The sequence below is a fragment of the Danio rerio genome, chromosome 2 (genome assembly GCF_049306965.1).
Source record: "Danio rerio strain Tuebingen ecotype United States chromosome 2, GRCz12tu, whole genome shotgun sequence".
In the NCBI taxonomy this organism is placed as follows: Eukaryota; Metazoa; Chordata; class Actinopteri; order Cypriniformes; family Danionidae; genus Danio; species Danio rerio.
Window position 1 is genome coordinate 39,715,827 of NC_133177.1, and position 22,871 is coordinate 39,738,697.

Consider the following 22,871-nt stretch of genomic DNA (forward strand, 5'->3'; position numbering starts at 1 on the left):
TAGAAGCTGGCTATATTTACAGATTTTTGCCAAACAACTTTTCTTAAAGAGCCCCTATTATGGGTTTTTGAAAATGTCTTTCCATGCAGCGTGCAACACAGCACTAAGTGAAAATATCCAGCTGAGTTTAAAACTATTGATTCCATAACAAAATAGTTGTCTCAGAGTCTAATAAATGAATTGTGTTGGGTGCAACGCATTGACTTTAATATGGTACATGACCAAATATGAAGTGTCGGTTCTGGTAAAATGTGAACACGCTATTTCCTTCAGACACTAGCAGAGCGCAGGGGATCACGAGACTGATGATCATACGAAGATGAAGATCACTGACGGATGATTCGGCTGCAGGGAATAAAGGGTTAAAGCTCATTTAACTGTGCTGTGTTCCTGTCATTTTTCTGATTTTTGATGCAATGACCTACGCTGCAATGTGGGATTCGCCGGCTATTTGCTGTTAAAGGAAGGATCAGCAAAGACTATTGTGCTGACTTTGTCAGACTTTGACAGGGACTTTGTCAGTAACTGTTACAGTTCACATGGATTAATTTCTTCTTCCTCTGGATCATAACATGTAAGTGTCATTAAAATTGTTGTCTCGTTTTGTGTTGTTTGCAAAATATCTATTTAATTGTGTGTTGTAACTTGTAATCGCATCTATTATAGACCTTTTTCTTAGAACACAAAATTGCCCGCGCAAGGAGAATGTTAAGAACTTCCGGTCGGCAGCTGATGCGTATAAACAGTCACATTTGGACAGCTTTGAAACAATAGTTTTAATCTATTTTACCTGCTTTTATCATCTTTGAACTAAGACTGTTGTCGATCAGCACCATCTCCTGGACTGATTATTTAAAAAAATGTGATCTAATGGGATGGAAAACAACTGCTGTGAGGCATTTTCCCCTCGTTGTCAGATGGCATCATCTGCCGATTAAAGGAAGCCTCATCATCACTAAAAGTTGACATTTTCTCAACATATAACCAACCCAAACAAATGTAATTCTCCAAAATGTTTGACACACACACATAGCGTGTACTGTCCCATTGACACACTGTTTTAATAACTGTGACAGTTAAAATATAGTCTAGTGTCATTTTGAAATGACAGAAAAACAAACCCTGGTAAAAACAACGCACTAAATAAAACATAAACAGCTCGCGATTAGAATGAACAGCAAATCAGACAACATAAATCAGCCTGTTAAGTTTCATGCCAGTAATCTGGTTTGCTCTATAATGCAGTAAAGTATTGCATGTGTGTGTGTGTGTGTGTGTTGAAGAGCCGCAGAGCAAACAGCTGATAGGTCGCGGAAACACGCACACTGTATTTCTGACGGCGTGTGTTGTGTGTCACAAAAACACTCCGTAATCCATGAAAAACGCTATTGAAACTAATTTTCAGAGCGCAAATTACCTACTGTAAACGCTGAAAATGGAAGTTCTAACCATTCTACCGGAAGATGCTGGTCGCTATGGCGCCCTCCATGCAGCAGCCAAGAAAAAGGTCTATAGATCAGTGCTTGTACTGTATCTCTCAGATTAAATCTGTATGGAATATGACTTTTTATATTGCAAAATAGGGGACCTTTAATATACATATAATAGTGATTTTTAGCATAATAGGTGGGTCAGGTGGAAAAGGACTGGTCTTCTGTCTGGTCTTTTTGGTGCACAGTGTCAAGAGAGAGTGATCTGGGTGTGAGGGGTCCAAAGTGGCTTTCTTTTCCTTGCTCTGGACATGTAAAGATCTTGGAGGCTGGGATAATCTTCTCTGCATTCCTGACTGTAGTCTACTGATATCTAAATGGCTGAAGCCAACCAATCAGAAGAACACAGGACAGACTCAATGATGGCAGAGTAAAACTGCATCAGCAGCTCCTTTTGCAGATTGAACTTCCCCAGCTGGCAGAGGAACATTTTAAACTAACAAACAGCTCAATAGGGGGTCAATTAAGATAAGTTTCACAGTTTTACTTTTTACCCATGCTGACTTTAATTTTCATCTCCGCATTTATAGTACCTCTCTGAATGATGATCACAAATGTGCTCAAGCACTAAAGCTTTCGATCATATTCCTGAGCGCATTTGGCGTCAGTTATCTCTGTTCAATCATACCACAATTCTAGGTCTGTCTCTCCAGGACGTATAAAGAGCCATCAGAGAATCCCTGCTGCTGTTACTGATGGAGAAAGCACTTCTCCAGCTCCTCACACCATTAGTTATTGCAGCTCCACACTTGATTGATAGATTGCTGAGCGTTTGTTTATTTTTGCCAGTCAGAACGAGCGTTGCTGCACAAAAAGGTCTGCAGACGGAGTCGGCAGGTGTCCTACTGTAACCCAGGTCATTAAAATGCAGAAATCTTTCAATCCCCAGGTATTTGTGTACTCTTCCATGAAATTAAAATTGTTGTTGAACCATGGATTAACTTGGGGCGAGGTAATTGAATACACAAGCGTAAGCACATTCAGAGTATAGCGTCTCCTGCTTCCTGTCTCAGCACATAGCATACACTTAATAGCGTGTTGTTTAATATTAACATGGGCTTTTTCACGGTCATTATGCTATTCTGAATTCAAGATGATTTGAAAGATCTCATCTACCCTCTCAAAAAGAAACCAAAATATGCAGTACACATTCATGCATTACTCAGATTCATGTGCTTTGGTCAGTCAATGTAATACTTGTTGAATTGAGTGGAAATATCAAACAGTCATCGAAAATATCATGAATTAATGTCCCCAGAAGATTAAAAATTCTCCTATCCACATCCGGCAGGACAAATATCATAGTGTTTGGCTCTATCTGTCATGAAAAACATGTCTTTTCTTGCACTCTTTTCACTCCACTCTCTTCATGCACACACAACTCTTAACTTCTCCATGCTCATGTCTATCAGTCTTAAAGGTGACATCAGATTAAGTTTTCACTTTTGTAGATATTTTTGGTGATTAGTTAGGTTTGTTTGTGTCTGTCAGAACAAAACTCAGGCAAGTTGATGTTTTTCAGCAGTCTAAATGTATTTATGTGCCATAATTTACTTATTTCATGTCTGTTTATCCGTATTCTATCCGAATTCTTCACATGTTCAATTCATGTTCATTTATATAGTGCTTTTTACAATGTAGATTGTGTCAAAGCAGCTTAACATAGTTCTAGTGAAGTCCAGATTTCAGAGTTGAAGTTCAGTTTAGTTCAGTTCAGTGTGGCTTAAATTTTATTACTGAAAATTCAAACACTTAAGAGCAAATCCACCGAAGCGCAGCTCCACAAGTCTTGACTTGAACAAGCCAGTGGCGAGAAAAAAAAACTTCACTAATTGACGAAGTGAAGGGGAAAAAAAACTTGTGAGAAACCAAGCTCTGTTGGGCATGACCATTATTCTTTTGGCTAAACTTCCTATGCGGAACTGCATTCTAGGTGCCTGAGGCTGGAAAGCTGGATATCCATAATAGAGAAGCTGCTGGTGTGAGTAGGGCACCGGTGGGAGGTCAGGCTGGCCCACAGAATCAATGCGGGGGCTCGTTTGCCACTGAGGTCTTTCAGGAATCAGTCTCATGCACTCCATTCCTCCATGATCACTACAGCATTAGCTTGAGATGCGGCCTGGTCCAGGATTATGGATACCTTGGGATCATCTCTTCACAGGTCTTGGATCACATCAATGGCACTGCATAGTCTTTGGGGACCTCGGAATGAGTATCTTCAGGTGGAAACAAAAAAGTAAAGAAAGTATTGTGCCTACGTCCAAGCAAACCGTGAACTCCACTGTCCTCCCTACCTCTTTTTGTAAACGGATAGCAATGTGGCTAACGATAATGCCATTTGTTTGTCTGCTTTGCGATTCTGTCTTTTCTATGTTCAGATGTAGAGGCTCACAGATATCCTTAGATAGAATGCCAGCATCAGAAGAGGCAACAGCGAAATAGATTAGTTTTATATATGATAGGAATGTCCCAAAGAGAGTGGGCCAATACTTGCTCCTTTTTGCTGCACTGCTTTTTGACCATGGGCAATACGAAGCTTGCCTCACATCAAAATTGTAAGTAAAGGATGTAGCTGTACCTACAATGTGTCTGACAGATCCAAGTAACTATTTATACATTTGTGTTTGTTTAATTTGGTTATTGTGATCAAAATGCCAGCTTCAGTTCACTCATGTGATAAATCAGATCATCATCCTTCATGTGCAGAGCTGTGTGTGATGTGGGAATTGATAGGGGGCCGTGATGGACAGAAGCCATCAGGCAAATTTGGCCAGGATGACAAGATTACACCCCTACTATTTTCAAAGGACATTCTGGGTTTTTAATGAGCACAGAGAATCAGGACTTTGTTTTAACTTCTGAAACACAGTGCTCACTGAAAAGTACTGAGTCTCCATCACTACACTGGGGCATTAGGACCCACACAGACCGCAAGGTAAGAACCTTCCGTTGGCCTCACTAAAAACTCTTCCAACAGCAAACTAGTTTTCCAACATTTTCTTCCATCCAGGTACTGACCAGATGCAACTCTGTTTAGCTTCAGTGAGCAACAATGTGAGAACTGCAGAGAGCTAGCTGCCAAACGTCTCAGTGTGGACTGAGGTGTTTTTGTAAGGGTAAAAAGAGTGATTATTTACACTACCATTGAGAAATGTAACCAAAGTAATTTGGCAAGACACTAAAGAATCATATCAATTTATGGAAAATGGGCATCAGTCATCAGATGTCACCCTTTGACTAATGACATTATCCAGTCTTACACATTTTACTAGAAGTTCCTGTTTAGTCTGAAGTCTTCAATTAAGGTTTCAGATAAACCAGACATTACCTAAATATTCAGAAAATGAAGAACGATTAAAACAAACCATCATTTTTGGATTTAGTGAAGCCTCTACTCATTTGATATCCATTTTCGAAAACAGCTTGCCTCCTTAACTGTATAAGCATAGCTGAAGCATTAACTATTTTTAATATAGGTCGTGGGCTTTGGCTAAACCAAAGACTATAGAATACACAAGACATCTCACATCACTAGTTTTAAATAGGGAAAAGTCTAACGTCAGTAAAGCGATTGAGGCCCTGCCTACTAGTCCAAGAAACAATCATCGATTGCTATAAAGTGACGATTCTCAGACCAGATGAGTGCTTTTACGGCAGTTTATGTGGTCAACAAACATGCTGGAATCTCAGCGAATACTTGCTTCACAGACATAAGTAATATATCCACATAAAGCTTGAAATCTCTACTTTTAAATGAACCAACTACACTTAAAGAACAAAAATCTTTTGGTTTTGTAATCTGTATGAAACGAACGCAAGGTACAGTCCGTCCTGTCAAACGCACATCACATGACAGCAACTACTCAAACAGCCACAAACTTGTAAACAAAGATTTGCTTTCATTTATGGAGGACATTCAGCATCAAGACCAAGTTGTGAATTACTTCAGAAGAACAGCGCAATCTGACATGGCATGAATAAATGCCATAAATGAGGTCGGTGTGGTGATCTAGTTTGTTTCGAGTGCGCATGCGCATTAGCTCACGCAACCTGAAAAAAAATATATGATTTTGTTTGATTTGAACATTTAGAAACAAAACATATGAGACAGCTGTTGTTTAAGTTCATTGGTGATTCCAAATATGTACTGTAATGTAATCTTAAGCTTGGCTAACAGGAGAATTTGATGTCTCCTTATTCAGACAGAATGGCTGAGCATACTGCCCAAGAGGCGTTTCAAAGATGACCACTGAGTAAAATTACTTGCCTTTAGGGACTTTGGCTAAACTCTGCAGGACAGTGGACAGACCTCCCTGGTTGTAGAGAACAACTGAATTTGGACTGGACATACACACTCACAAAAGCACAGAGACATTTTGGGAAAATTGGGATGACATGATGGTATGTAAATTATAAAATGTTCTTTTTTTTTTAACTGATCCCTTTAACACAAACTTCAAGGGATTAGATGTAAAATTGCTGAGCAAGTTGATGAATTATTCATGCTTCGCTCCACCTGCACAGAAAAAAAGTGTGTGCGAGTGGTCATATGTAGGAAGTGAGGCTAATTTGCTGGACTAACACGATAGAATCGCTATAGGCATTCCTACAATCTTCCCATATCAGCCACTGGATGCCAGTATAGCACAGACAGATATCCTGACTGCACCCTTATATCACGGTTTTCAGATTTTCCAAATAGTGTGTGTTTTTTTTTAAAACCATACGTGACCAATTAAAACTCGCTGAGCTTTAGGGTGATGCATACTGTCAGTGTGCAACATACAGTGCAGGTAAACACTTAACAGGCATCTTCTGCAGTCATAAGCTCAAGATTTGTGTTGGCAGTGAAGTATCAACTTCTGCCATTCCACCAGCAGCTTGTCAATTTCTCCAAGCACTTTGGAGGCAATCCTCAGCTCCTTTCCCACCTGTCACCCGCACACTGTACCTCTCGCCAGCCGAAGGGTAAAAATTCACTCACACAAGGTAATTGTGTCAAAGTACATGTTTGAGCAGCGATAGAACAGATGTATCATTTTCCTGTGTTGCCTTTCTTACACCTCCACAATTTGTCTCTGAACTTCACCTTCGTAACACCCACAATGTGTTGCCTCAGAATGTCTCAGTGTATGTGTCGAAGCCTGTGCAGAATATGAACAGTAGCTGCGGAAAGAAGGAAACGAATTCATTTGCATTGAAAGCCCAACTTCAGTTGACGATGGATCCTTTGTCAAATTTAGCAAAGAGGCTTTTTCCATTCCAGCCGACTGGCTCTGTGAGGAGACAGCTGTTTTTAATGCAGGGGCAGCGTGGGTCACAACACTGATATTTCAGTAGGTCAGCCGGCTGATAACGCTTTCCAGCAAAGGCTTGCCCACTGGGGTTGTTTCCATTACTGTGTTTAAAGCACAATAGAGTAAATCCAGTCTCCCCGACTTTTCCTTAAAAGGTTTATCTTAATAATGTGTTTCAGGAGAGGTCAGAGGTCAGCCTGGCTCCTGGCAATCTCAAACGCTCGCTTACAAATCACTGCGGAGTTTCAGCCTATACTTTATGGACACCAGCTGATAAAGGTTTTGCTTTTAAAACACATCTTGTTTGTGCACCATCCCAAGATTTACTTATATATATATTATTAGAAATTCTAAAGTTATGCAGATTAAAAATACACAGTGCAAAAAAATATAAGCGACTTGTCCACATTAATAAAACATTTTGGTCTTTTAAATAAATTCAATTTTTATTAATTAAATTTCTAAGTTGTACATTACTTAGAATTTCATATTTTAATTACTATCATTCATTCATTTTCTTTTTCAAATTAGTCCCTTTATTAATCTGGGGTTGCCATGCCCTTCCAGCTGCAACCCATCTTTGGGAAACATCCACACACACTCATTTAGACTCACACTATGGACAATTCAGGGTTGCGGCTAAAAGGGCATCCGCTTCATAAAACATATACTGGATAAGTTGGCAAGTCATTCCGCTGTGGCGACCCATAATTAATAAAGGAACTAAGCCGAAAAGAAAATGAATGAATAAATGATTAAATGAAAGTTATAAAGTCTTAAACATGGAATTTTTTTCTCCTCATCTTTTCCTGCAAATAAATACTCTAAATTAACAATCTTATTTGAAAATGTGAAGCCACATTATCAGTAGTTTATAACATGGATATAAAAATATGACCTTTTAATCAACATGCATTTCTTTTAATTACAGAAAATAAAGTGCCAAAACATAATATAAAGCCAAAACATTTGGTAAAATAATTAAAATGTCCAAATATATTTTGGTTTGGTCAAAAACTATAAATAAAAGATAAAGATTACACAAAAAAAGTCTAAGCAAGTATACTAAGGCCCAATCCCAATTCTACCCCTCAGCCCTTCCCCTTACTCCCTTATGACAATAGTTTTTTAGCTTGAAGGTGTAGGGCTAAGAGGAAGGGCTGAATACCTCTTCAAATGGAAATTTTTCAGGAGCACACTTGAAACCAAGGGATAAGAAAATTTCCCAGAATACACCTGCTACAACGGCACTATAGCTGCACCCGGAAGTCGGGAGATGCACAAATTAATGTTTTTTATTTTTTTTGTCATTATTATGAATTTTTACAACAAACAAACATATGTTTAAAAACACTCATAACCACGTTCATGTTTTACTGTCACGTTTTTAAAAAAAAAAACTCTAAAACAGAAACTGCTAAATTTCGCTATCTCTAATAATAATTCCTGTATAGCAGTCCCACAACATTCTGACACTCGATGATACTCGAAAACCCTGTCAGAAATGTCTAGTTGCTGGGAAAAACCTTTTTACAGTGTCTGCTAAAATGTTAATGTTGTCTTTGTGTGTTTACATAGATTAATATGGCCACGGTGTAAATGCACAGTATGGTTACAATCTTATTGCTACATTATATCGTTATGATAACATGATGATATATGCTTTCAGTGATTTCCTAAAGATGAATACCAAAAAATAACGCAACTGGGATAACTACAGCAGTTGCGATCGTCAGTCTCATATGAAGCATAAGATCGCGATGACATATGATGACGTGTACATTTGCTGTAGTGGTGTCCCATTTCTTAAGGGGGTAAATTTTGAAGCCCTTCCCCTTCACACTCTGTTTTAAGGGCCCAGGGGAAGGGGTACAAAAATAGAATAAGGACTGGGCCTAAATGTATTGGTCATTCATTAATTTTCTTTCGGCTTAGTCCCTTATTTATCAGGGTTCACCACAGTGGAATGAACCGCCAACTTTTCTGGCATATGTTTTATGAAGCGAATGTCCTTCCAGCCACAACCCAGAACTGAAAAACACCCATTCCATACACTTTCGCATTCACACACACACACATTACAGCCAATTTACCAACTATCAATTCACCTATACTCATATGTCTTTGAACTGAAAAGCGGAGCACTCGAAGAAACCTACGCGAATACGAGGAGAACATGCAAACTGCACACAGAAACTCCTACTGGCTCAGCCGGGACTCGAACCAGTGACCTTCTTGTTGTAAGGCAACAGCGCTAACCATTGAGCCACTGTGCTGCCCAAATGTATTATTATATAAATAAATAAAAATAACCAACTTAAAAATTGAAAGCGGCCAAAACATTTTTGATCAATACTCCAAGTCCTATAACATTTCTCTCCAACCGGACACAAAGCTTGCTATTTTTGTTGATTCAAAACACTTCCTCACCCTTCCAAAACATCTCCAACAAGCCCTCTCTCTAGGCATGACTGTGGCCACGCGGCTTATACTAAAAAAATCTCCTTTACTCCCTTCCTTTCGAATCTGACTAATGCATATGGACTTCGTTATCCGTTTGGAAAAGCTCCAATCAGGCCCGGATTGGCTAATCGGGAGGACCGGGAGAATTCCCGGTGGGCCGGTCCGTTTTTTGGCCGCGAGGGCCGGTGTCCCTAGCTCCAGAATCTGTTGCTCTCAGCAGTCACACTTTTTAAATTAATTTATTTATTTACTTGACCACAGTCTTCTTATTCATTATTTTACCGCAGCTCTACTCTTTTTATATGTAACCAGCCTGCAGGTTAATGATGATATAACTCAGATGAGTCACTTCTCTATATACAACTGTTGTGGTCCAGTGGTTAGCACGATAAATTACGATGCTGCCGACCCGGGTTTGATCCTCGACTGATTATGTTATTATTATTATATATATTTTTTTTTTATTGTCAAGACATATAATACTGTTAGGGTTGTTGAACATTTAAAGTTCTAAAGCAGCTGTTTTCTCAAAAAAAGACGTGATAGAGTATTAGAAACTGAATTGGAAATGACCTTATTTTAATATAGTCCGTCTTGAACTGAGGTGGGCCAGTCTGAGGCTTGAAACTCCAGGGCTGAAAAAGAGTCCAACTCCGGCCCTGGCTCCAATTTATGAGGTCCAACTCTAATGGAAAATTCTTTGCTAGGAACCATTTCTTGGATACTTAGACCTGAAACGTGCTCAATCGAAATCCAGCACCCCTTATGAAAACTGACTGGCACACTACCTTATAGGACTTTTTTGATGTCTTTGTAACACTATCTCCAACAGCTGAACCCACATGTATGGCTACTCATATTATATTTACCTGCAAAGTGAATATATTCTGAGACAATGTTGTTTGTTTGTTCTGTTGGGTCACACTTTATTTTTATTTTTGGATCCGTTAGTTGAATTTAGGTTACATTGCAACTAATTCTCATTATTAAAAGTAGACTGTTAGGTTGGGGTTAGAATTACAGTTAGTGTAAGTTAACATGTATTTGCAAAGTGTCTGTTAAAGGAGCAGTATCAACAGATATTAAGCAGAAAGTCTACTATTACTCAAATGGACTATCAAAATAAAGTGTTACCTTCTGTTGTGCTTTAAAAACCTTAAAAGTGTATATATATATATATATATATATATATATATATATATATATATATATATATATAAAGTTAAAATTGCATCCAAAAAAATTCTGCTAGTTCAGCAAACCAGAGTCAGCACAGAGAGAAGCATAATTTGTTTACAGATGGCGCTTTCAGATTTTGTTATCTGCACTTTGAAATTCATACATTTTTGAAGCGTCCGAACACATTTTGAGTGCCCTAAAACGGCCCTTTCTCATGTTCAGTTTAATGCACCCATCCTTCATTCAATCATTCATACACATTACACAGTTGTGGATCGTTCAAGAGTACATGTGTTTAATTAAAGCGAACGGCAGTAGATTACATGGGAACCACTTTAGGTCTGAATTAGTAATGTGTGTTAATTATGCATGGTGTGCCGGCTGTTGAAAAAGTGAAGATTAGGGCCCGCTTGGCCTTACAACACTTGACGAGCATGAGGCTTCTCGCCGCGTCTGCGCACCGGCTCTGTGGGCTGGTTTTAATTGCATCAGGCATCGCCCACAGCCAGAGCACTGGGCAAGGAGCATCCCGTCTTCTCTGCCTAATGTCTGAGATGCTTTGGAAAGTTGTTGGTCCCTGTGCGGCCGCTGAGTCATTATGCCGGGCAGTGCTTCTCTGTGGCTTTGTACATTTTCTCCGCATTGATGTTCTTTCATCTCTCCCCTTCTCCCTGTTTGCTCCTGTAATGGAAGAGCGTGATCAATTCTTGCTCTTCCTGTTCTGCAAAAATGCATTTTCATATTGTTTATCGTGCATCAGCGGGAACAGCAATTGGGCAGACTGATTCATATCTGTGAGGGAAATAAAAACCGCTCCTTCACGATGGGCTGTAAAATTGAATAATATTTCCAAACCTTCGAACCTATTATTTTTCTTGGAGTGGTTGTAAATGACCAAATGTACTGTGAAGTCAAATGTGCGCTTCACTCAGCATCTGGAAGACACAGACAGTCCATTCAGTACAAGTTATTTAGGATTTATTTCAACTTGTGAACCACAAATATTTCAACTAAAAAGTAGGATAACAAGTATTCATTACCACAAATAAAAAGCAAAACGAAATATACATTTGAGCTAAAAATGTCTTTTTATTTTGAATATAAATAAAGAAAATAATATTAACCTTATTCTTTAATGACATGACAATGACACATACGGACCCTGAGCATGTGCCAATCATAGATATATGTATATATGTGTATATATCTCTGGCTCTGGAAGGCCAGTCCTTCACTGCACCTTGCTCCCACATTCATTTCAAAGGAGCACTACCCTGTACTAAAAGGGCAGCTTTATTGATGCATTCCTTCCAATAGACAACAATAGTGTAGGAGTCATCTAAATATCTATGGTTTTTGTGACTGTTTTAAAAATTCCGATTCAGCTGCCTATGGGAAAAATTACTAGGAATAATAAACGGCAAAAAATGGTCTAACTACTTGCTCTACAAACAAGTGTGTTCATGACAATACAGACAAAGCAGAATAATATAATAAGAAAATATCAGTCTGCAACATCAAGCAGCATACCGAGCTGTTTTTAACATGTAAAAATGAATGGCAGGGAAGAAAAATATTGAAATGGCTGCGTCCGCTTGTACACGAAAAACAAGGTCAATACATTTGAGCTAAAATGTACATTTTAATTTGAACATTATGCTATCTTTATAATAATCCAGGCGCGTAGCCAGTGGGGGTTCATGTGGTTCAAAAGACCCACCCCCACTGACAAAGTCCAGAAAATGACCCCTATATCAGCCCATTTATCCCATTTTTGATTGCTATGCCATCATATATTGTAAAAATTATTGATAGAAAAAGGCTTTAAGACAAATTACATTTTTAATTATTTAAGTGGCCTATTTACTGAGGAAAGTTGAATGAGCTGGAAAATTGTAAAAAAAAATCTGTGGATTTATGCAGAATGATTTTGGAAGTATCCTAACTAAAAATGTAATATGTTAAATAAAAAATATACATTTTTACTTTTATTTAAATGTTTGAAATGCAAATTATATTAGATCCATTCATTTGGTACACAAAGCAAATCTCTTATATAATATATCTACCGTAAATCTACTAATAAAACAGAAATGACTACTTCACAAACTGTATTGTAAGTAAATCATATGAAGGTTTTCACATTAGCCAGTAATATTACTGAAATTAATTTAAAAACTGAATAAATATGAATTTATACACATTTACACACAAATAAATAAACAGACTCAATGATGGGCTGAATATCTGCAGAAGTCTTGGGCCTACCTCAAGGCTATAGTTTTACGAGACTCCGTTTTTCTTAGTGAGTGATAATAATAAATTTGTACTGGAAAATAAATATGTTTTCATGTTTATTTATTTGTTCTTTTTTTAATGCTAATCTCATAATAAAATTTATAAAAATGGATTAATTTATAGTTTAAATTAGGGGTGCGCAAGCTTTTTCTTATGAAGGGACAAAAATCAAACTTGATTAGGGCTTGTGGGCCGAAGGTAAATATAGTTGCTATTGATATTTTCCTAATTTATTTAACAATATTTAAGAATGACTAGAAAACACTGCTTTTTATTAACTAATACAGTATTTTTTACACATTTTAAAATGAACTAACAGTAAAAACAAAGTCTCATCTCAACAGAATTACACTAGCATTTGCCTTGATTTGCTCGCCGATGTCTTCTGCATAGTCCTCTATTCGTCGAGTGACAGCATTTTTTATTTTTTTATTTTCTGTAGCTCAGCAATAAAACAAAAGAGGTTATGTAAAAAAAAGGTGATGTCAAATTAGAAAAGACGATCTCTGTGTTAAAGGCATTTGCTCCAACACTCTCCTTCATTCTCATTCTCCTCTTAGTTGGGATGGTGGGCCAAATCAAAGCTTACAATGGGCCCACAGGCCCTACTTTGGGCAGCTCTGGTTTAAATCCATATTCGCAAAAAAATACTTTGTAGTAAATCAGTATGGTAAGCACTTTGACGAAATTGTAGGAAATATTTTTGTTGCATCAAAAAAAGTGTGGTTATGATCACCATTCAACAAACGGATCCAGCAAAGATTAGTTCTTAAAATGTCACTAACATGAAAAATTCAATAGAAAATGAGGCGAATAACTGCAAAAAAGACCACTTTTTCAGAAAAAAAAACACCCCTTTCAATAGGCTGGCTACGGGCCTGATTACAATAGACAAAGGAATCAGCCTAGCAACAAGATGAATGCTGTAAAAATATTGCTGCAATATTAATTTTCAAGGACAGATGTTACTCAGTCTGCATGGTGTCGGGTAGGCAGAAATGGGAACAAATACATTAAAATGTATTTTGATACAAATTATGAATACTTGCCTATCAGCAGTCGTTTGAAAAAAAAAATGCAGTACACACTACATTTTATTTTTATTTATTTTATTTAGTTTTCCAATTCCAAATGATTTTCCTTAAGGATTAAGACAGCAGTAAAATAATTGTCACTTAATCTTAAATCTAATCATTGTCAGAATGAATACACTGATCCTAAATTCAATTCAATTCAGCTTTATTTGTATAGCGCTTTTACAATGTAGATTGTGTCAAAGCAGCTTCACATAAAAGGTCATAGTCATTGGATCAGGGTAGTTCAGTTTTTAGTGTTTAAGTTCAGTTCAGTTTAGCTCAGTTCAGTGTGGTTTAAAATCCTTTCTGAGAGTCCAAACACCGAAGAGCAAATTCATCGATGGATAGCTCTACCGATCCCAAACCATGCAAGCCAGTGGCGACAGCGGAGAGGGAAAAAAAACTTCATTGAGGTGAGTGAGGAAAAAAAACCTTGAGAGAAACTAGACTCAGTTGGGCACGGCCATTTTAATTTCTCCGCTGGCCAAAAGTCTTGTGCAGATATTAAATATTGACAATTTTTTCTCCCATCTGTCTTTATGTTCACTTGAGACATAACCAAGTTTTATTGTTGACAACAACAACAAAAAAATGCAAATATGGATTAATAAGATCAAAAGCTTTCCAGAAATATAGTATATACTGACTATACAGGAATCTAATATAACTTTTTTCTCTCTCTGCTCTGGTATTTGATAAGCAGCCATTCTCAAAAAGCACATTTCTTCTATTATTACAAATCAAACAATTGAAACACAGAGCACATACAAAGATGTACACTCTAGAAGCACAATTGTGATTACATATGCTTAGAAAGTCTACATTAAAAAAACATCTACAGTTGAAGTCAGAATTATTAGCCCCTCTTAGATTTTCTTTTCTTTTTTAAATATTTCCCAAATAATGTTTAACAGATCAAGGGAATATTTACAGTATGTTTTAATTTTTTTAAAACCATTTTAAGGTCAAAATTATTAGCCCCTTCAAGCTATATTTTTTTTCGATAGTCTCTAGAACAAACCATCGTTATACAATAACTTGCCTAATTACCCTAACCTGCCTAATTAACCTAGTTAAGCCTTTAAATGTCACTTTAAGCTGTATAGAAGCGTCTTGAAAAATAACTAGTCAAATATTATTTACTGTCATCATGGCAAAGATAAATTAAATCAGTTATTAGAGATGAGTTATTACAACTATTATGTTTAGAAATGTGTTGAAAAAATCTCTCCGTTAAACAGAAATTGAGAAAGAAATAAACAAGGGGGCTAATAATTCTGACTTGTTTGAATAAAAGGCAAATAATTTCTTGGCAGGACATCACTTTTGGCCTCTACTGTATGTAATTAGTCAATCCTTATTAATGAATTGATGTCAGGTTGTGAAGAGACCTTCAGCAACAATAATAAAAAAAAAGTTTGGGACAAAATGCCTAAACTAGACAATAGCACTGTGTAATAATAAGAAATATTTTAGATTTCAGACATTTTCTAGGTCGCTGATCAAATAAGCAAATTTGTACCCTTAAGCATGTGAACTCTCTCACATTTTTCTTACTTCAACTGAAGCAAGAAAGATGCTCGCTGAAACGTTCTCAGATAATGCTGGAAAACATGAATCATCACTTGACAAGTCACGTCAGTTCAAACCCAGTCAAAAGTGGCCATGTCGCATACACTAAGAATTCAAGGAGTTTCTCTACAGTCATAATATTGTTTGTGACAAAACTGTGTGACCTCACTGAATGTTTTCAACTTTATGAAGAGCATCTCCACTAAACAAGTACATTTCTCTAAAGCTACATTCAATGCCTGCTTTTTAAACTTGACTTGAATAGTAGAAGTTAAAGATTTAAATCTATGCATGAATGTATACAGTGAAGGACCTAAACAATTATTTGCATGCTGACTTTCTTTCCCACTTTAAAAGATGTGCAGAAAAAAAAAATCTTTTTGCATTTGAAATGGTGCTCCTGAAGCACAAGGTAAAAGTGAAAATAGTTGTGTCTCCTGTGCATGAGTGCTGGAATAAATGAATCGGTAAGTAGTTTGTTTGTTGGGGTTTTGCTCTGTAGTATTGTGGAGCACCTCTCTCTGTAAATTAGGTCCCAATGGAGCACTGCATCACCATCTCCAGCACTGATTGTGCAGCTAAAGCTCCTACACCAGAACTACACTCCATTCACACGAAAGGATCAACTCTGTCTCCTTTATGTTACCCTAACTTTTTTTTTTCTTTTAATTTGCACGGTTTGTACGCGTCACTCCTGCGAAATCAATTTTACATAACAAGAATGCTGCAAAGATACGCAAGATTGCATTCTCACCTGGTGATGGAAACCCTGGGATTTCTCCATTCTCCAGGGTCGATTTTGCTCCCAAGAGTTTGTGAGGACTTTTCATTCTGGTTTTAATGGGAGCTCCAATCATGTCAGTTTGGCCTCGAGGGACAACCTATGCACCCTATCACATCGCCCACAATCCTTCAGCGATGCACTGAGAGGGAGAGAAAAATGAATATGCCAGGACTGCAGCTGGGGATGATGAATTATATTTGAGATATGCAGACAATTTACCTGAGTGCGGTGCACATGGCTTGTGCTTTTCCTCGTGTTCCACAGCATGTTTGTGGCTAGACACGTTTTGTAAGCAACGTTCGATCTCTTGTGGCTTATCAATTTCACAGACGACAGATTCTGACGTGTGTACGTTCTCCAGTGTCTTGCTCTGTATATATATATTCCTCTGCAAATAGGTTGGCGGATTAGTTGATGCAATCGGGTAATACAGTGCTCTCAGCGCTGCAAAAATCCCTCAACAATGACCGTATGAAAGTTAGCTTGCTGGAAAAATAGCAGCTTGTTTCGGCTCCGGCGTTATTTCTTTCAGGCTCCGGCTTCCAAATAGGACAGAAATACAGAGATCCGACGGCTCTGCAGAAATATAATCTCAAGCTGTGATTTCTTTTTAACTCAATGTTCTGGTATTGCCTTGAGATAAATACCCCTCTCCCGATGCAGTCCACCGTCTCATCCTTGTGATTTACAACAGCACGTTGTTGCCTAAATTAAATTACTCCTCGGCTAAACACTCAAACCCGAGTCCTTATTTAGTTTAGCGGTGACACTAATGTGCGGAGAGATGGCGGCGAGCAATACTCATAACTCCCAAGCGCCTGCGAACGCAAGCTCTCCTTACCCCGGTGCAGATGGAGCTCGTGTCCCAAGGCGCCTCCAGGCCTAAACCCGGGCCTGCCTGGACGACTGATTGAATTTGGGCCTAATTTCTGCCACTCGGGCCTGTGAGCAGGCTGTAAAGATCCCGCTGCAACCCGCAGATTAGAGCCCCACATGGTGCCTTACAAATCACTCCCACAGCGAGACTGCGTGTGCGACTGTGTGCGTCTGCCGCAAGAACATTAGATTAATTAACGCTTCTGTGTTTGGCACAATTGGAGCTGCAAATGTTAGCATAGTGATTAGGTTTATCTGGCATTTATGTGATAAATTGTAGGTTTAGGACACGCACAACTGTGCTGGAATTAAGTGTGGCGCATAACGGCCAAACGTGCAAGTTGGCGCATCTCTTTATTCTTGTGAAAATAGCTTGGTGTTTTCACAGGTGGCGTGTGTGCGGATGAGTCAATGTTTGCAGCAGCAGCATCGTGCACGTCCTTGCTTTTATATCTGTATGGGGGAGAGGATTTCTCTTCAAATCTTGCATCTCATTTGCGCTGGCGGAAGTTGTGCTGCAGAATGCTGTTTTCTCCCTTTGGAAGGCCGGACACAGATCATTTAGCTTAGGATTTGCTATGCAGACTAATAAGAAGCCATGATAGGCCCTCTGACAATACAGTAAATTAGCTCATCGCTGCATCTTCTTATAGCCGTGACTAGAAGTCCGTGTCTAAGACGGAATAATTATGTCAGATTAATCCATTATTATCCAAATGTTGCCTGTTGGAAAGAGATGAGATGCACTGTGCTCTGTATATAACGCGCCATGCTGCTTCGTTCTTTGGGTCAATGACTAATAATTTGCTAATGTTCTTATTAAGTTATGCAAATGTTATTTCTGAATGTTTATTGACTATTGAAAACTAGTTTGTGGAACGTTCTGCAAACATCATGAAATTGTTTAACTTGTGAACTCTTGTATATTCTCTGAACATTCTGAAACGAGTAGTAATATAACTAAAAATGGTAGGTAAACATCTAAAAAGCTTCCATGATTGATGTTTTAATAATGTTATACATCAAATAAAATTTTAAAGGTGCAGTATGTAAGTTTGACACCCAGTGGTTGAACTAGGTATTGCATAACTAAATCAAAACAAACGCAAGCACAGGTTGCCAGAATGAGGACCAAAGGAAGCAAGTATAACAATCGAGCCTAACAGCTGATTTAAACCATGTTCTGAATAAAAGCAACGACACACAATTGAAGGAATATTCTCCATATTAAAGAAGTTTTTGTTCTAATCAACACTTCGAATTTATATATTAGAAGCAGCTTCTATTTCTCACAAATGAACAACAGAAAACTGACAATGGTCACCTCAAGTACACGTCATGTTCTTTTGGTCAGTGTTAAATGCTAATATTGATAGTATGAATGCCTTTTACATGACATTTATTGCCATATACTGAAAGCAGCAGCAGCAGTTTACCTCAGATCTTGAAAACAAAATAAATAGTTTGAAATTGAACTTAATAGCTGTGAAATAATGCAAACCAACACATGTCAGTGATTCATTATGTACATTTAATAATGTTAAAGCGGTTTAATATGTATAAACTAGATTATAAACTTTACCATTACAAGAGTGAGTGCATATTCTGTGATTCTAAACAGCTGCACTTAAATTTCGTCTGGTACAAACAGCCAAATTGCTTATTACTACAAATCTCCTCAAGTAGCATGTTGTTAGGACACGAGGTTATAATGTAACCTGCTCACCTATTGTTTGCGTTCGTAATATTTATATTATTTGCTAATAAAACTCCACCACTACTCTCCACCGCAGGTCGCATTTTAGCCTTATGCTTTAAGCGTTTTTGAATGAATAAATGAAATACGTGTTTTTCCATTAAGGCAACCCAGGGTGCTGAAATATAATTGGCCAAATTGGCATTGGGCGGGTTAAAGGAACCAAAACAAAGCCATCGTTCCGGCATGGAGAGCACATTTTCAAAGCAGAATAACTGACTTCAGCATTGTTTTTCAGCTAAACAAAAATGTTTGCTTGGCATGTTTCTTAAATATCTGCAAACATCTTATGGTATTTTTATGCTTTAGAAGAGTCTAAAACTTACACACAGCACCTTTAACCATTTATAGGACAATCACTAAAATACTGGGGTAAAAAAACCCTGGGGTAACTGGAAAATGTTACCAGTGTTACTAGGGTTTAAGGACCCTCATCCTTGAAAGATTTTAATATTTTGATGAACATTTATATGCACTTATGAATGTATTATATCATCTTTGCATCAAACCAGTTACCGCTTATGTGAGGTGTTGCTAATGCAGTGTCTATGGGGCTGAGGGTTAATTTGACTTTATTTTCTCCTCTGGCTGCCGTCATCAGTCTCACACACACAAAAAAACTTTTTCTAAAACTCTTGATGACACCATTGTGGAGTTTTTCTAGTTTTTCAGCAAATAGGATTGTAAAAAAAAAAATTGTTGTACTCTCCCATTCACTGCGCCTTAAGTTTACCCAACTATGATGCTTTCCGCTACTGAGAAAGCCGGAAATGTGAATTATAACTGAATTATAACTTACATGTAATGAAAGTTAAAGTAATGACCAATTACAATTGGTAAATGTGCAGAAAACTGTGAGAACATTGCATTAAGTGTTATCAGAAGTGCTATCAAAAAAAGATTCTTGTAGAGAAACATGTCAAAATACTTTGAAAATGCTACCCGTGAAAACAGATGTTAAAATATCCTTTTAGTTTGCTTCTTGGTTTAATCCAATGAAACCATCCATTAAAATCCATTCATCCATTATTTCTGTATCATTATAAGGTTCCATTGTTAATGTTCACTTTGAACTCAAGTAAGTGTACACAAATAGTGATTAAGAAAATTAGGCTGCCATTTTTTTCAGTTCAATTCAATTCATCTTTGTTTCTATAGCGCTTTACAATGTAGACTGTGTCAAAGCAGCTTCACATAGAAGTTTTAGTAAATTGAAACTGTGTCAGTCCAGTTTTTAGAGTTTAAATTCAGTTTAGTTTATTTCAGTGTGGTTTAATTTCACTTCTGAAAGTCCAATCACTGAAGAGCAAATCCATCAATGCGCAAAAGTCCCAAAACCAAGCAAGCCAGTGGCAACAATTATCAAAAATATAAAACTATTAACTTTGATAAATAACATTTTAATCAGCCCATACTTTAACCACCTGCTCTACAGATAAGTCATCAACAAATTATGCTTGAACACAAATCTATCCTCATTTCAGTGAGCCATATGTGCAAATGTAAAAGTACGGCAATCGCTTCGTATATGATTGCATTGTTATAACTACGTTGGTTGTAATCGAGCACTAAATGATGTGCTAGAACCGATTTTGAATGTGCTAGACGGGTTATCTCAACTCAAGTCCTATTGAGGCTGTGCTGTTCTTCCAACACGCGTGCTGTGAATGTAGAAGCGAAGCGCTGGCGTGTAAAACAGATTGCTAACTGTATCAGTGCATCTGCGGATCAAGGCATGCATTTAATGAGCGAATTACCCCTCCAAACATTTCTAATAACTGCATTCAAGCATCCTCCTCCCATTTTTTAAGCAATTAGGCCATTTTAAAGATAGCCTTATCGATCTGTGAATATTTGGCTTTCTTTTATTTGATAAAAGGCAATTAGCTTATCGGCGCAAAGCATGCCACCGTATGACAATCTGATAGATGGATACTCCCACCAAACACAATGCGGCCATCACGTCTTCACTGTCAGTGACAGGGCTTCTATTACAGCTACAAAAACATCCGCATCAATCATTGCCTCGGCACCTTTTAAAACAATAGGCCGGGGACTCGCTGGAAATGGCAAATCAGTAATTGCGGCTTCATTGTCAGGCTGGGGACAAAAACAGGGTCTCATTCTCAAACTCCCACCTCACTGTTTTGCGAGCTGATAAAGTTAATCCATCGCGCCGGCATAACTAATAACGCATAATCAGGGCTATTAGAGACGACTGCAAAGGAAAAAGGCTCCGAATGCAAGACGACTCCCTCTAGTAGAACTCCATGTGGAAAAAGGTGAGACGTCTGGCTGTTGTTTTGATGAGCTACTCCAAAAGCCAGAGTTATTCACATGTCGCTCCATACTCGCAGTGCGTCTGGGTAGCTTTGCGAATGTGTGATTTAAAAGAGCTAATTGATAAGGAGACTGAAGGAGGCTAATGAAAAGCACTTTGATGGCTCTCATTCTGAACGCTCCGTTACTCTGCTGTAACCTCAGGCCGCTCTGCAGTAGCAATTATCAAAAGCATGTAACCCGGTGAGAGCCATCTGCAGCCTCTAGGAGAGTCATCTTCATGAAATGGATTCAATTTTCCCCAGAGCTCCAAATAAAAGCCACGGCGTTGGCCAAAAAGTGGGAACTTTTAAGAGTTTTCATTGTTTCGTTGAGGGTGTTTTCTAGTCGTGCTAATTATCCGGCAATCGTACTATGGTTGGGCTGGGTGGATTGAAAGGAAGATGAGCTAACTAAAGAGTACAAGCAGGCAGATTCATTATTTAGGATGGAGTGGATAAATCTGCAGGTTCATCGAAAGACACTAAGAACAACGAATACACTGCCGCTCAAAAGATTGGGGTCAGTAAGATTTATTTTGGAAACAACGACATTTATAATGTGACAAAAGAGTTCTGTCAAATAAATGCTGTTTTTCAAACTTTTCGTTCATCATAGTGTCCTAAAAAGTAGATCACAGTGTCCAAAAACAAAACATTTTGAAGCACAAGTATTTTCAACTATAATAAAGTTGTTTACATCCATTTGATAAAGGTATTTTCTTAGTAATATGGTGTTTATGTAAAAATGTAATGTTTAAAGATTCTGTTTTCACTTATTTATATGTAAAAATATCAGTATTTTGTTTGCAATAAAAGAGTAGTATTAAAGGGATAGTTCACCCAAAAATGAAAATTTACTCACTAATTACCCTTGTGTGGTTACAAACCTTTATGAGTTTTTTTTCCTGTTAAATACAAAGGAATATATTTCGAAAAAAAAAAGGTTGTAAACCTGTAATTATTGACTTGCATATTAGGAAAAACAAATACTATATGAATAAATGGTTATAGATTTCTATCTTTTTACAAAATATCCTCTTTTGTGGTCGACAGAAGAAAGAAAGTCAAATAGGTTTTAAGCAAGTGAAAAGTAATTTTTGGGTGAACTGTACCTTTAAGATTACATTATAAATTGTTATAGAATAATAAAATATTGAGTGTGAATGAGAATATTTAGCAAATGGAGGCCTACCCATACCTGATTATTTTATATGTGCTTAGTTTGGTTCTAGTACGGTTATAACAATGTAAAAAGACTTGTAAAAATCTATGTAAAAAACAATGTAAAAATCCCTTTTAGGAAAGATCTATGGAGAAAATAATTTCAAAAGCACTGTTGAAAACATAGGAGGGCACTAATGTTTTCGGTAACACTCTATTTTGATGGTCCATTTGAGTATTAGTAGACTGTCTGCTTAATATCTGTTGCTACTGCTCCTTCAACAGACATTTAACTGACTATAAGAAACTTTGCAAGTACATGTCAACTTATACTACCCCTAACCCCAACCTAACAGTACTTATAATTTAATGAGAATTAGTTGGCCTGTATATTCAATGTAACTTAACTTAAACAAACGGACCATCACAATAAAGTGTGACCATGTTTTGTACGCTTAACAGAATGCATTTTTAAATACTTTTAAACATAAATTTGTTTGCTGTAATTTAATTTTTGTTTTACTTCATTTTCTAAACATCGAAACACTGATCAGTGGTTTATAATCAACATTTTATTAAAATAAGCTCTGTAATATTC

At 37.4% G+C, this 22,871-nt stretch overlaps 1 long non-coding RNA gene and 1 other non-coding gene across 2 annotated transcripts; one reads left to right on the forward strand and one right to left on the reverse strand.

The window, feature by feature from the left end:
- Nucleotides 1-10,699: 10,699 nt before the first annotated feature.
- Nucleotides 10,700-18,641, reverse strand: LOC103910071 (uncharacterized). The gene is made up of 4 exons (XR_660187.5): nt 16,379-18,641; nt 16,130-16,298; nt 11,293-11,364; nt 10,700-11,110 (listed from the first exon to the last, which is right to left on the reverse strand). It is a non-coding gene; the product is annotated as an uncharacterized lncRNA (long non-coding RNA).
- Nucleotides 16,948-17,057, forward strand: mir2198 (microRNA mir-2198). Its single transcript, NR_030658.1, has one exon. It is a non-coding gene; the product is annotated as a microRNA mir-2198 (primary transcript).
- Nucleotides 18,642-22,871: the final 4,230 nt, after the last annotated feature.